Below are 13205 nucleotides of genomic sequence, written 5' to 3'. Positions count from 1 at the left end.
TGAGGCTATGATCAGAAACCTCTCCTTAACTCTTGGAGACAATGCAGATTCCATTGCTAAGACACTGGCTGCCCAAGAAACATCCTTAGACTCTCTGTCCAAAGTTGTTCTTGATAATAAGATAGGTCTTGATTATCTTTTAGCTGAGCAAGGAGATGTCTGCTGTGGCCAACACCACTTGCTACACCTGGATTAACACTTCTGGGGAAGTTGAAACTTGGTTACATAAGATCATTGAGCAAGCTATTTGGCTTTAAAGTGTGACTCCTTTGACAGGGTCTTTCTTTGACTTATTTGATTTTGAGTGGTTTCAGTCTTGGGGACCATAGCTCTGAAGTGCACTCCAAACATTAGGAATTGTCCTGCTTATTATAATCATAATAATCCTCCTGGTGCATTGTATCCTCTCTAAAGCTCTAAATGCATGTTCACAGCTACTGACTACCAAGAAAATCATGGCCCTAAAACTGGAATGTCAAAAAAGGAATGAAGAGAATGACCCACTTAAAAATCGTGAACCTGAGGCAGTGACCTGCGAGTATGACAGAGATTCAGCAAGAAGCGGCATGACCTGTGAATGTCACACAGAGAATCAGTCAAAGCTTAGAGAGTTGCAGAGCAGTAGCTGAGAGTGGCGCTAATGCCTTAATTTTTAATCACATCTCTCAGGCCGAGGGTTTGATCAAAAGGGAGGAATTGTTAAAAAAGAGGCAACAGGCTCAAAATGGAGTCATTTGCCCCTCATGACAGTAAACCAAGACTTAATTGCAGTTTCAACTCCTCTGGGAAATATGACCTTTGGAACAGTCAATCTGAAATTTCCTGATTAGCACTAGTGAGGTAATCTGTAGGACAAAACTCCTGCAGTTCTCTTGCCCTTTCCCAAACAGAAGATGTCCTGGCCCAAAATAAACCTTTCTTTTCTTTTGCTAATAACTCCCTTGCTCCACCCTCCTTCCTATGAAAACCTTCCATTTTGTACAGCTCCTTTGGAGCGCCCTTCTAGTTGATAGATGGGATGCTGCCCGATTCATGAATTGTTTAATAAAGCCAATTAGATCTTCAAATGTATTCAGTTGAATTTTGTTTTTTTAACACTACTGACCCTTCCTACCAACTCATGAAATGGGCCCACACAACCTCAGATTATTGAGGAATTCATGCCTTAATAACTTGGGCTCAAGCAAGGGGACTTCCCCTCTCCTCAGAGGCAGCCAAGGTTGCGATAGATGAGTGCATTCTCTGCTCCTAAAGGAAACAATGGAAACGATACAGATGGAGACATATTCCCAAAAGAAACCGATCATACCTCCCCTGGCAGATTGATTTCATTGGCCCACTGCCCCCTTCTGCTAGGGCTTTCAGATATGCTGTCACAATCATCGATACATCAATATTCCTCCTGGCAACTCCCACCCGGAAGCCCTCCTCAAAACAGGTAATATCTTCCTTACTAAATTTATTCTTGTTCCCTTTGGATCACCAGACATTATTGAATCTGACCAGGGAACTCATTTTACCTCTCAGGAGACTCAACAGCGACCTCTCCACATAATATTCTTTGGAACTTCCATCTAGGTTACTGCCCCAAGGAGGCTGACCTCATTAACCATCATAACTGCATTCTTAGAGAGACACTACTTAAATTACTTTTAGGCAAGTGGTCCCCCAAAATGGATCGAACTCTTGCCCCAGACCCTCTTCTTGCTTGATTCCCATTCCCTGGGCCTTCATACCTTCATAAATGCTCCCCTAAATTCAACTTTTGGTCATCTCTGGCAATCGTCAAGCTTTTACCCTCTAAGACTATGCCCCTTTGATTTTGTTCTCTGACTCTGCTTCCCCCTTCCGCTATGATTTTCCAGTCATCTCACCACCTGCTTCACACTAGCGACCTGATCCAGAGTGGATAATCCATTATGATCCCCTCATCATTGAATGCCCCCAGGCAAAAAGCCCACTAAGTTAGTGTGAGATCATTTCTTTGGAAACCTTGACAACAGTGAGGACTCTCCAAAAGGAGCCATCTCCATGCTGGCCACTCTCCCAAAATATAGTGGCTACAAGTACTAGCAAATGTAACTAAATTCCCCTACTCATTTACAGGAAGTGGAAATCATCACCCCCGACCAACCAGTAGAAAAGTTTGGGTGTCTGAAAGAGAGAAAGAAACTCTCTGCTTGGTAGACTTGAGCCATATTCAGAGATGAGAGTATAGCTAAAAAGCTACAAGTTGTGGCCTTACCTCATGCTAGACAAGGTAACCCATGGCTTTCTTGCCAAGAGCAGCTGCACTCAGCCATTCATCAATATACAAATAGCTCAGCCAGAAGGAACCCAACCCGAATTCATCAAATGTTGATATTCTATATGGTTATGGCTACAGGGTTACTGGTAGACCCCTCAGGGCTAACCATCACACAGATACAATGCTGGAGCAATACATTTCCAGCCTGCAATTACGCCACAGGGCAGAAAAGTGGGGAATTTTGAAGAGCCCAGTTGGTGGAGTTGAAGCCAGCATGCCACCAAGTGTGGGCTGCAAAGAGATTAAATCCCTTTAGAGGCAATGAGCCCTCTGGAAGTGACACCTGTCCCTCCCCCCCAATTGCTGTACATCAAATATTGCAACAAGCTAACTGGCCCTACTATTGCCCATACATAAAACCCATCTGGTTATAGGGACTGTGCTCCCATGATTTGTCCACTGCCCTCATGGGTTGGTCCCAGGAATGCCTAAATAGCATCCATAAGATCTCCCTTAGCCTGAGATATAAATGTGCCCAGAATCTTTATGTGTCTTGGTTTAGCTCCTCAGGTAATGAAAGGGCAGCCACCTGTTCCTTGCTGAATGTGACCCTGACAGCCCTAGGGAGCTCGTAACAATTTGTTCCACTAGCAGCAAGCATCAGATATGCAGCTCAGTCCTCAGGGAAGCCTCCAAGTAATATGAACCAGCCCATGACCAATACCCCAACTGGATAGCCACAAGAGAGGGTCACCTGCCCTTGGGGGGCCACCACTCTGAAGGTCCTCACCCCTAAGTGAGATGGACTCATTGCTGGAGAGAACACTATCTCAGATGACATTGCCACAGTTCAAGAGTTCAGAGTTGGAGATGCCTATGTCTCCTGCACCATGGATGACACCCTAGGGACATATCATCACATTGGAGACCTCGTCACCCACCCAGATAGCCCCACTCTCCAGTTTATAGCAAATTTGGTGGAACTTTACAATGGAGATTAAGACTTCCTTGGAACAATGGACTAAAGATACTGCCCTGATGGAATCAGAGGATGACCCGCTGGAATATTATTTTGCCGAATTTGCCTGTTGACCCCACCCTATACCAAGAGGCCTGTCAGACTGTGAATACATCCCCTGCTGACTGTGGGGCAGCATTGTATCGTATTTCTTTGTTGTGGCAGGCCAAAATGTGCATTCAGAACCAGACAGTTCCCCTGTCTACAAATACTGCCCATTTAGACGGTTTGCCCTCACCTGCTCCCCTTGACCTTTCGCTTGTCTGTGCTTAAGTGGGAATTTCCAACCACTACTTCTGCTGGCCACTGCAAGCCCTCACCATGATTCCCCCTGACATTATTATGATCTCCCGACACTACTATAACCTCTTCCACCACACTCTACCCCTATACCTTCCATGTCACCGGCAAGACGCTTTGCAAACACAATCAACACTTCCATCCAATGGGCAGAGAAGGCTATCCAGACATTGGGAATCAGAAATTACTGGGCTTGTCACACGACCTCCAATTGTCTGTTCCCCACCTTAAATGCTTACTCTACTTATATACTTAATTTCAGCCAACTCCATTTAACAACGTCTTTGCCCTAAGCTTCCCTTCAATTAGATGCCTCATCCATTTTCCACCCCAATTGCTCCTGGAGGAGTCATTTTGGAGTGACCTTCAAGGCCACCTTGGTGATTCTGTGCCCAGGCATAAACAGCTCTTGGCCTGCAGACCCCTTTAACCACACCACTAGGACTCACATAGCAGAGACAGCCAGGGAATGAGCACGAATTCCTGACTTTCTCGTGGGAGGCTCTGATGAATACTTTACACTAGAACTTCCACCTTTGGATTTTATTGCAGGTCTACATCACAAGGTTCTTACCTAGTGCATTATTCTCTTTCCCAGCCAGGAAGAGGGGTTGGCACAGGGAGTGCTGGAAGCATGTGTCAGCTAGTCAGGGATCTGCAGGTGAGGCATCCCATGGGGCTCGTTGGTGGGGCTCCTGGTGGAGTTCATGAGCCAGCCAGTAGGATCTGCAGCCAGCTGTTGAGTTCCCTGCACTGGCTGCTGGAATCCCTCACTCTTTCTCTGCTCCTAACTGCCCACAGATGCTTCAGCTGTGCTGATCCGCTCAGTGTTCTGGGTGGAGTGAGAAAAAAATGGGCTTCCAGGGCAGTGTCTCACAAGGCTATGGAAGTTGTGCACTCACTTTTATCTTACTTTCCCCCATGGAAGAAATTGAGGGCTAAGGGGATCTCTCTTGGAACTGAGTTGTGCCACCTTAAGGGAGAGGTGATGTGGATAAAGTGATACTGTTCTTACTCTCTTCTATGAGTCTATTCTCAGATTTTTTTGCCTCACTGTCATGCTGAAACTTCTGCCCTGGACTCCTTGGTTCCCATAAAGGTATTCTTGTCTGTAGTTGGTGTTAAAATTAATGTTTCTCTGCGGGTTTGATGACTGGAACCTCCTATTCTGCCATCTTGCCGTCGACCTCTTCTAAACTGTTGTTTAATGACTGTGTTCTTTGTCCTACAAGGCCACTGAAGGCTTTGCTTTGTTAGCGAGGTGGTCAGCTAGTGTTTTGACAGTGTTTCCCTAAATACCTAGAGACAAGAAAGGAAAAAAAAAAAGAAAGAATAATCTCCCAGTCTTTGAAAAGTGGTCCTGTGTAGGGGGCACTCCTTCAATGCTTAGCCAGACCGTTTACAACTCTTCCTTAGCCTTCGCTTCATGCTGCCATGGAAGCCGAAGGTCAGCCTGAGGTGAAATCTTAGGGTCTTCTTAGGCGTTTTCTGAGCTTCTGTCTATACCTGGCTATCTGTGTGGACTTCTCAAGTCCCCAGTATACAAACCAGCTTTAAAAAGCCTCATCCACCCAACCCCCCATGTATCCCTCTACATTCTGGCCCAGGCTTTTTGAACTGTCTATTGCTTGTCCTGACGCTTCTCCCTTGCCCCAGGCTGCTGCGTCTGATACTTTTGCCAGTAAATACTTTCAGCAGAAGCCATCCTGTAAACCACCCAAACCCTGGGAATGTTTTGAGTCAGGAGAAACAAAGGCAAGCCCTTGCACCAGTCCTTGAGAAAGCCGTCAGACTGGTTGAAATACACAACCATAATTCTTTGAGAATAAGGTCCATATTGCTCTCTGACAGTAGCAACCTGCACCAGGAGTACAGGCTGCTGTCTTCACAGCCACTACACTGGGGAGAGGGGAAATGGTAGGTAGGCAATTTAAAAAGCTATAGTGCTCTCTTACTGCAATGCAAAAGCTCCTTTCTTCATTAAGTACTCTCCTGGTTCATGTAAGTTTTTCACTAGATTCTAGAGATTTGAAAAAATAATTCTGACAGTTTTTGCCAGCTTGTTAATTCATTCTTTATTTTTGCTGAGTAATATTCCATAGTATGGCTATACCGCATTTTATTTATCCATTCATCAGTTGATGAACATTTGTGTTTTTTTCACTTTTTAGCTATCATTAATAATGCTGCTATGAATATTTATGTACAAGTTTTTGTGTGAACATATGTTTCCAAATCTCTTGTGTCTATATACCTCTGAGTAAAATTGTTGGGTCTTATGGTAACTCTATGTTTAACTTTTTGAGGAACTGTCAGACTGTTTTCCAAAGTGGCCGCACCATTTTATATTCCCACTGTCAATGTGTGAGGGTTCCAATTACTCTACATCCTCCCTGGCACTTGTTATTATCTGTATTTTTGATTGTAGATATCTCAGTGGATGTGAAGTGGTATGTCTCTGCGGTTTTGATTGGGAGTTCTCTAATGACTAATGATATTGGGCATTTATTCATGAGTTTGTTGACCTTTTGTATATCGTTTTAGAGAAATGTCTATTCAGATCTTTTTTCCTATCTTTTTAGTTGTCTTTTTGTTGTCATCTATCTTTATGCCAGTACGATACTGTTTAGATTCTATAGATTTGTAATGCGTTTTATTTTATTTATTTATTTATTTATTTTCTTGGGGAAGATTGGCTCTGAGCTAACATCTCCTGCCAATCCTCCTCATTTTGCTGAGGAAGACTGGCCCTGAGCTAACATCTGTGCCCATCTTCCTCTACTTTATATGTGAGACGCCTGCCACAGGCTGGCTTGACAAGCAGTGCATAGGATCCGAACCGGTGAACCCTGGGCCGCTGAAGTGGAACCTCCGAACTTAACCACTGTGCCACTGGGCTGGCCCCTGTAATGAGTTTTAAAATCCGGAAATATAAGTCCTTCAACTTTATTCTTACTTTCTAAGATTATTTTGGCCATTCTGAGTCCCTTGGATTTCCATATGAATTCTATAATTTGCTTGTCAATTTCTTCAAGAAGGGAGCTGGAATTTTGATAGGAATTGTACTGAATTTGTCCATCAATCTGGGAAGTGTTGCCATGTTAACAATACTAAGTCTTCTGATCCATGAACATAGATTGTTGTGTTGGTTTCCTATTGCTGGTACAACAAGTTTCCACAAATCTAGTGGCATAAAACCACACAAATTTATTATCTTATAGTTCTGCAAGTCAGAAGTTTGAAATGGGTTTCACTGGGTGAAAACCAAGATGTCAGCTGGAGGAATCCATTTCCTTACATTTTTCAGATTCTGGAAGCCACTTCCATTCCTCATGGCTCTTGGCTCATGGCCTTTACTCCATCTTGAAAGCCAACAGTGTAGCATGTTTTAATCCCTCTCTCTAAGTCTTATACTCCTGCCTCTTTTTTATAAAGAAACCTTCTCATCACATTGGGCCCACACATATATCCAGGATAATCTTCCCATCTCAAGACCTTTAACTTAACCACAGCCTCAAAGTCCCTTTTTCCATGTAAGGTAACATATTCACAGGTTTTGAGGATTAAGATGTGGACATCCTTGGGGGTCATTATTCTGCCTAGCACAGATATTTTTCCACTTATTTAGATCTTCTTTAATTTCTTTTCACAATGTTTTATGGTTTTCAGAGAATAGGTTTTTCCCCTCTTTTGTTAAATTTATCCCTAGATATTTTATTCTTTTGGTTGTTTTTGTAAAAAGAATTGTTTTCTTAGTTTCATTTTCAAATCATTCATTGCAGAAATAAAATTGAGTTCTGGATTTACAGAAATACAATTGATTTTTGTATATTGCTCTTGTATCCTGAAACCCTGTTGAACTCATTTATTAGTTCTAATAGTTTTTTTTGTGGATTCTTTAGAGTTTTTATATACAAGATCATGCCATCTACAACTAGAATGTTTTAATTCTTCACTTCAAACTGTATGCCTTTTCTTTCTTTGTCTAGCTTATTTGGCCTGGCTAGAACCTCCAGTACAGTGTTGAGAAGAAGTAGCAAGAGCAACACACTTGTCTTGTTTCTGATTTTAGGGGGAAAGCATTCAGTCTTTCACCATTAGGTACGATGTTAGCTGTGGGATTTTCGTAGATGCCCTTTATCAGATTGAGAACGTTCCCTTCTACTCCAAGTTTGTTGAGTGTTTTTATCATGAAAGGATGATGAGTTTTGCCACATGCATTCTCTGCATCTATTGTGTTGATCATGTGGTTTTTGTCTTTAATTCTATTCATGTTGTATATTACATTAATTGATTATCAGACATTAAACTAATTCCATCCCTGTGATAAATGCCACTAGGTCATGGTGTATATAATCCTTTTTATATCTAGCTGGATTCAGTTTGCCAGCATTTTGTTGAGGAGTTTTGCATCTATATTCATTAGGAATACTGGTCTATGGTTTTCTTTTTATGTGATGTCTTTGTCTGGCTTTGGTATGAGGGTAATACCTCAAAAATTGTTTTCTCCTCTCTCATTTTTGGGAACAGTCTGTGAATAAGTCATATTAATTCTTCTTTAAGTGTTTGGTGGAACTCACCAATGAATCTGTCTTGGTTTGAGCTTTTCTTTGTAGTTTTTTTCTTACTGACTCAATGTCTTTTTTTGTTACAGGTCTATTCAGATTTTCTAGTTCTTCCTCAGACAGTTTTGGTAGTTTGTGTTTTTCTAGAAATTTGTTCATTTCATCTAGGTTATATAATTTTTTGACATACAGGTGTTCGTAATATTCTCTTATGATCCTTCCCAATTCTGTAAGATCAGTGTTGATTTCCTTTCTGTAATTCCTGATTTTAATAATTTGAGTCTTTTTGCTTTTTGCCTTGGGACTCTAGTTAAATATGTCAATTTCATGGATCCCTTCAAAGAACTAACTTGGTTTCATTGATTTTCTGTTTTGTTTTTTTTCTACTCTACTCCTAATTATTTTTTATTTGATTTTCCTTAGGTTTAGGGTTATCTCTTTTTTCCAGTGTCTTAAGGTAGATGGTTGCATTTTTTATTTGAGATTTTTCTTCTTTTTTTCTTGTAGACATTTACACTACAAATTTCTAAGTACAGTTTTAGTGGTAGCTCATAAGTTTGGGTATGATGTGCCTTCAATTCTTTCAACTCAAAGTATTTTCTAATTTCCCATATAATTTCTTCTTTCATCCATTGGTTATTTAGGAGTCTGTTGTTTAGTTTTCACATATTTGTGGATTTTCCACATTTGTTCTGTTATTGATTCATAATTTCACTCCATTTTTATAGGAGAACATACTTTGTGTAATTTCAGTCTTTTTAAATGTATTGAGATGGTGTTTGGAAAACTGGACAGTCACATGCAAAAGAATGAAAGTAGATCATTATCTTACACCATACACAAAAATCAACTCAAAATGAATTAAAGGCTTGAATGTAAGATCTGAAACCCCTAAACTTCTAGAAGAAAACATAAATGGTATGCTCTTCGACATCAATCTTAGCAGCATTTTTTCAAATACCATGTCTGACTGGGCAAGGGGAACAATAGAAAAAATAAACAAGTGGGACTACATCAAACTAAAACGCTTCTGCACAGCGAAGGAAATCATTAACAAAATGAAAAGACAACCTAACAATTGGGAGAAGATATTTGCAAACCATATATCTGATAAAGGGTTAATATCCACAACATACAAAGAACACATACATCTCAACAACAAAAAAACTAACAGCCCAATTGAAACATGGGCAAAAGATCTGAACAAAGATTTCGCCAAAGAAAATATACAGATGGCCAACAGGCACATGAAAAGGTGTTCAACATCATTAACTATCGGGGAAATGCAAATCAAAACTACGATGAAGTATCACCTCACTCTGGTCAGAATGGCTATAATTAACAAGACAGGAAACAACGAATGTTGGAGGGGATGTGGTGGGAGTGCAAACTGGTGCAGCCACTATGGAAAACAGTATGGAGATTCCTCAAAAAATTAATAGAGCTACTGTATGATCCACTGCCTGACATTTATCCAAAGAACTTGAAAACACAAATGCATAAAGATACATGCACCCCTGTGCTCATCACAGTATTATTCACGATAGCCAAGACTTGGAAGCAACCTAGGTGCCCATCAAGGGACGAATGGATAAAGAAGATGTGTGCCTTTTGATTAGATTGTTTAATCCATTAACATTTCACATTATTGTTAATACAGTTGGATTTACATCTGCCATTTGAAATTTTGTGTTCTCCAAGTCTCAGGTGTTGTTACTCTATTTCTCTTTTACTGCTTTCTTTAGCAGTATGTGAATATTTCTGGCGTAACATTTTAATTCCTTTAATGATTTTCCTCTATATTCTTTGAGTTATTTTTCTCAGTGTTTGCTGTAGAATTTATCATATACCTCTTAACCTATCAGAATCTATTTCAAATTTATACTAACAGTTCAAGTGAGTATAGAAACATTACCCCTATTCCTCCTTTCTCCTTTTTTATGCCATTATTGTTATAATATTACATTTATATATGTTACAAATCCAACAATCCATTATTATAATTATTACTTCATACAATTTTGTGTCTATTAAAGAAACTGAGAAAAGAAAGGAGAACAAGTATGTATTTATAGAATTTGTGATATTAGCCTTCTTATTTTTCATTTCTGGTTGTCTTCACTTGTTCCTGTGAATTTGAGTTAGAGTCTAGTGTCATTTCCTAACTCCAGTACAGTTTTTCTCCCACCCACTCCTTGGTGCTGTTGTTATCATATACATTACATTACTGTATGTAATAGACTTAACAATGCAGTTGTATACAAATTGTTTTACATAATTGTTTTTTTAAAAAGTCAAGAAAGAAAGGAGAAGAAATAAGCGATTATACTGTCTTTTATAATTGTATAATTGCCTTTACCAGTAATTTTTGGGTTTTTTGAGTGGTTTCAGATTACCATCTGAGGTCACTGGCTTTCAACTTGATGAACTTCCTTTAATAATTCTTATAAGGTACATCACCTAGTAATGAATTCTCTCAGTTTTTCATTATCTTGGAATGTCCTTGTTTCACCATCATTTGAAAGGTAGTTTTGCTAAGATATATGATTCTTAGTTGATAGCTTCTTTTTCATTCAGCACTTTGAATATGTCAACTACAGTCTTCTGGCCTTCATTGTTTCATGTGGGAAGTCAGCTCTTAAGCTTATTGGGGCTTCCTCGTATGTGATGAATTGGTTTTCTCTTGCTGCTTTCAAGATTTTCTTTTTATCTGTTGCTTTCAGAATTTTTACCATGATGCATTTTGGTGTAAATTTTTTTGCATTTATCCTATTGGAGTTCACAGATTCTTGGATATGTAGATTAATAATTTCACCAAATTTAGGACGTTTTCAGCCATTATTTCTTTGCATTTTTCTGTTCCTTTCTTTCTCTCTGTTATCTTCTCCCAGTACTCCCATCATGTGTATGTTGGTGTGCTTAATGGTGTCCCATATTTCTCTGAGGCTCACTTTATTTTGCTCTATTGTTTTTCTATTTTCAAATTATATGATCTCTATCAACCAATCATCAAGTTTGCTGATTCTTTTTAATTCCAGCACAAACTTACTGTTGAATCATTCTAGTGAATCTTTTATTTAGGTTATTGTACTTTCAACTGTAGAATTTCTATTTGGTTCTTTTTTATAATTTCATCTCTTTAGTGGTATTCTTTATTTGATGTGATATTGTCATCATACCTTCCTTTATTTCTTTAAGCATGATTTTCTTTTAATTTATTTGAATATATTTATAATGGCTACTCTGAAGTTTTTTTTCTGTTAAATCCAATATCTGGTCACTCTCTCAGACACTTTCTGTTGCCTGCTTTTTTCTTTTATGCACCACTCTTTCTGTTGTTTTGCATGTTTTATAGTTTTTTTGAAAACTGGACATTTAAGGTAATATATTGTAGCAAGTCTCTATATTGATTTCCTTATCCCATATATGTAGATTGTTTTTGTTGTTTGCTTGTTTATTTGTTTAGTGGCTTGACTAGACTATTTTAACAAAGTGTATTTTCCATGCAGTGTTAAGCCTTTGATGCTGCTCCTCAGAAGGCACAGACTTGAGCATGTGTTTCAGCAGGGTTGTCTTTGAATGTCTCTCTCCCTGTTAAGCTGTCTACCTCTGTTGGTATTACACTCAGATGTTAGGCTCCACTAATTTCTGGCTGATTGCTCTATTGTTTTAGACAATGCCCTGGGGCTTAAATTGCTCCAAAGGTTGAGCCAATTAAATTTGGGCCCCTTTGTAGGAATAGTTTTTAAGGCATATGTCTGAGGTTTGTTCTGATACCTGGAAGATTAGCATTAGCTTTTTATTTCCCTGTTTTTTTCTGGTAAATTGGTTGGCCTGTAGTTTACCTTGTTGCTCTCATAGAGTTATCGGTCTCTTCTTAATTGCTTACTATCAAAATGTCCGTTGTTTCCAAGAGCATTCTTAGTCTTGAACTTCCCCACATGCTGTTTCAAATTCTCAGTTCCTATGAGGAGAACTTTGCAGCTCTGTCTTATTATGCACTGCTTCTCCCCTTGGGAAAAATCTCTGAACCATTCTTTGGGCACTGTGTGGGTGTGGTAGCCTCTGGTCTTCTCAGTTTACCTCTCCTGATATGGAACCTTTACTTTTAGAGTGAGCTAGAGCAAGGGTGATTGGAGCCTCAGTATTCTGGACTGTCATGCCTAGCATAGAGCCTCTGGCCTGTGAGTGAAAGCTGGGTGAAGAAAAGATGTCCCAACTTCTTGGCCATATTCACCAGGAATTTAGCTTCTTCAGCTTGTAGTGGGAGGGCATGAGAAGTGCTGGTGGCTTACCTCTCCCAATGAGATACAGTAACTCTTGATTTGGAGCTGAGGGATGAGAGAGCTTCTTGGCCACATCCTCTGGGAGGGGAGCTTCCATTAAACCCAGCTAGGGAATGGGGAGGGAGGGAATGGATCTTGGCTGAACTGCCACAGATTCTTTCAGTTCTTGCTGAGTTTTAGTAGATTTTCTTAAAGAAATGTTTCTGCATTTGCTGTTTGCCCTAGGACAATTTCCAGGGACTTTATTTTTTAATTTTTTTTAAAGACTTTATTTTTTTCTTTTTCTCCCAAAGCCCCCGGTACATAGTTGCATATTCTTTTTAGTTGTGGGTTCTTCTAGTTGTGGCATGTGGGATGCCACCTCAGCATGGCCTGATGAGTGGTGCCATGTCCGCGCCCAGGCTTCGAACCGGCGAAACCCTGGGCCACTGAAGCAGAGCACACAAACTTAACCACTCGGCCATGGGGCCGGCCCTCCAGGGACTTTAAATGGCTGACTTTTTCAATGATTTTTATCAGTTATGTTTGCTTCCCTCTGGAGTAGATCTACAGTGCTCCTCATATGTCATTCTAGATATGGAATTCCTTCACTTCCACCTTTGACAAAATGCTACTTTGTGTGAGAAATGTTATGGTTTGTGGATCAGATAGCACTCAGTTCATGAAGACAAGTTTGGTTTGTGTAGTCGCTTTGTGTCCCATGGTCAGGTGTTCAGTGTCTATAAGGGCCCAGTAGTAAACCAGTAGCTATTTTCAAATGGAAAATAGTTGTCAACAGAAGAGGACAT

General features: G+C 39.9%; 1 protein-coding gene across 11 annotated transcripts in view; it reads left to right on the top strand.

Moving 5' to 3' along the window:
• The first annotated feature begins 5348 nt into the window (after positions 1-5348).
• SYTL4 (synaptotagmin like 4) overlaps positions 5349-13205 on the top strand; it is a 73917-nt gene continuing 66060 nt past the window's right edge. For 3 of the 11 annotated variants that reach the window (XM_070605313.1, XM_070605314.1, XM_070605308.1), the window contains exon 1: positions 5401-5483. The gene's annotated coding sequence lies outside the window, so the exon portion shown is untranslated. Of the gene's footprint in view, positions 5484-13205 lie in introns of all 11 variants that reach the window. The other 8 variants (XM_070605310.1, XM_070605311.1, XM_070605309.1 and 5 more) reach the window with 5 other exon arrangements.

The sequence above is a fragment of the Equus przewalskii genome, chromosome X (genome assembly GCF_037783145.1).
Source record: "Equus przewalskii isolate Varuska chromosome X, EquPr2, whole genome shotgun sequence".
NCBI lineage: Eukaryota > Metazoa > Chordata > Mammalia > Perissodactyla > Equidae > Equus > Equus przewalskii.
This window is presented reverse-complemented; position numbering and strand designations above follow the sequence as displayed.